General features: G+C 49.5%; 1 non-coding gene and 1 pseudogene across 1 annotated transcript; both read right to left on the bottom strand.

Annotated features, from left to right (window-relative positions):
- Window positions 1-157, bottom strand: part of LOC125772790 (large subunit ribosomal RNA) — a 3,614-nt pseudogene extending 3,457 nt beyond the window's left edge.
- A 709-nt stretch (window positions 158-866) lies between these two features.
- On the bottom strand, window positions 867-1,024 carry LOC125772791 (5.8S ribosomal RNA). Its single transcript, XR_007419638.1, has one exon. It is a non-coding gene; the product is annotated as a 5.8S ribosomal RNA (ribosomal RNA).
- Window positions 1,025-2,500: the final 1,476 nt, after the last annotated feature.

Here is a 2,500-nt window from a genome sequence, read left to right as displayed (position 1 = left end):
AGTACACGGAATCGGACAGGTGCAGTTACACACCGTCCCTACGTGCTGAGCTTCTCCCGTTTCGCTCGCAGCTACTCAGGGAATCCCGGTTGGTTTCTTCTCCTCCCCTTATTAATATGCTTAAATTCTGGGGGTTGTCTCACATCACTTGAGGCCTACAACAAAATCAGTCACATTCCATTCGTTTCGAACCCGGGGCATAGCGAACCGATATATACGCAACAACACTTCACACACACACACACACGGATTGGGCAATTTACGGTCATTTTTGAATCAACGATGGCCCCCCCGAGCACGTTGTCCGAATATCACTCCAATAAGGACAACGAGTTCCGCTCGGCATCGTTTTGATTCGATCTCTCAACAACAACTCCCGGTCGACTTGGTCGACTTGGACCCACGATGTCTCCCCCCGAGCATGTCGAGCCAACTGCACCACTATTGTATTGGACAACATGTTCCCCTCGGGCATCGATGGGTTAATCATGCACCACTATTATAAAACCCTTTGACGTTTTCCCCCAAGCACGTTGATCCAGTATTACGACGGATACGGTCAACGAAATCTTGGACATCAAAGAGGTTTTCGATTGAATTTCCCCATGTTTCACAACGTACTCTTAGCGGTATCCTACGATACGTCTCACTCTATTTGTGTGTGTGCGCGTTTACGTGCGTGCGATTTATGCGGTTCACCCCTTTACTTTCAGCGCCCTGCGGTCCCAACAAAGGTCCCGAGCACGCCATTATGCACAGTGTGGAAGCGTGTTTCCCCCACGACACTAGACGGGCTGCTCGCCATAGTGTTCTATTGTGGCACGCTCCACCCTGAAGTTTGGTTTGTTGTATATCAAGGAATTGATAGGCACTCAAGAATGTGTGCATCGGCCGGGTTTAATCGTCCGACGCGCAATATGCGTTCAACTTATCGGTGTTCATGTGTCCTGCAGTTCACATTGTGACGCGCATTTAGCTGCGGTCTTCATCGATCCATGAGCCGAGTGATCCCCTGCCTAGGGTTTTATAGTAAGGTTCCCAATGTAACACAATCCCGGTGGTACGTCCAAAGACTAACTTTCTGACTAAGTTGTCTTTATTACCCAATAGTCCCAGGCCTTGTGACTTGTGGCTCATGTCTACGCCCATGGCCACCATTCGCTAAGATAGTTTTGAAGTCACTTTGAAGGCCCAGGAACAACTCTCTTAGCACATCGGTTAACCTGACGCCGCAGTCAACTCATGTGCTTGGATCGGATCGAGCTATTGAGTATTGGGCCTGCATACTCGCTCATCCGTATCCTTTGCGTACCGCCCCATGGCCCTTGTATGTCTGCACCACAGTTCCTGTTCGTTCCGTGCCTATGGCCGGATACGTATTGCACATCGGTATACCTGTCGCTACTCAGGCAACTCGTGTGCGTGGATTGGATCGAGAACATGGTGTGTGCCCCATGTTATAATTGATAGTCCATATCCACTTTATAGGTTAAAGTCATAAGTTGTGATTGCACAACCATTCTTCATAAGAGTTTAATCACTCTTCAACTAACTTTCGTTCTGGTGTCTTGGTATCAAATCGCGTAAGACACAAGATTCTACTGGCCAAATAGAATCTAGCACATTGGTTAACCTGGCGCCGCAGTCAACTCATGTGCTTGGATCGGATCGAGCTATTGAGTATTGGGCCTGCATACTCGCTCATCCGTATCCTTTGTGTACCGCCCCATGGCCCCGTCCTTAGAGTTAATGACTAATAGGCTTAACTCTTGTTTGTCTGCACCACAGTTCCCGTTCGTTCCGTGCCGTAGCCGGATACGTATTGCACACTAGTAGACACCGTAATCTGACGTATCTAACACACCACTATTGTAACTCGTCGTCGAAGGACCTTTCAAGTGCCTGATGGCCAGGGGAGCTCTTACACGGCACGGATACACAGTGATGCTCGCCCATCAAAGTGTACAACGATCGAGTTTGCTTAAGTGTCTGGGTACCTACACACCAGACACAATGCAATGGCCACGGATCCACACAAGGCACATCACATGCAGAAAGCTTCACCAGATTATGACACATACCACACTCTTGTAACTCGTCGTCGAAGGGGCGTTCAAAGTGCCTTACGGCTAGGGGAGATCTAGCACGGCACGGAGACACAGTGATGGTTGCCCATCAAAGTGTACAACGATCGAGTTTGCTTTCCGCGCAAGCGTTCTAAGTGTCTGGGTACCTACACACCAGACACAATGCAATGGCCACGGATCCACACAAGGCACATCACATGCAGAAAGCTTCACCAGATTCTGACACATACCACACACATGCAACTCGTCGTCGAAGGGGCGTTCAAGTGCCTTACGGCTAGGGGAGATCTAGCTCGGCACGGAGACACAGTGATGGTCACCCATCAAAGTGTACAACGAACGAGTTGGCTTTCAACAAATTCTGACACATAGCAAGCGAGCGACCGAGCTACACCGAAGGCAGCCCATGGTTG

Source organism: Anopheles funestus (genome assembly GCF_943734845.2).
Source record: "Anopheles funestus chromosome X unlocalized genomic scaffold, idAnoFuneDA-416_04 X_unloc_112, whole genome shotgun sequence".
NCBI classification, from domain to species: Eukaryota; Metazoa; Arthropoda; class Insecta; order Diptera; family Culicidae; genus Anopheles; species Anopheles funestus.
This window is presented reverse-complemented; position numbering and strand designations above follow the sequence as displayed.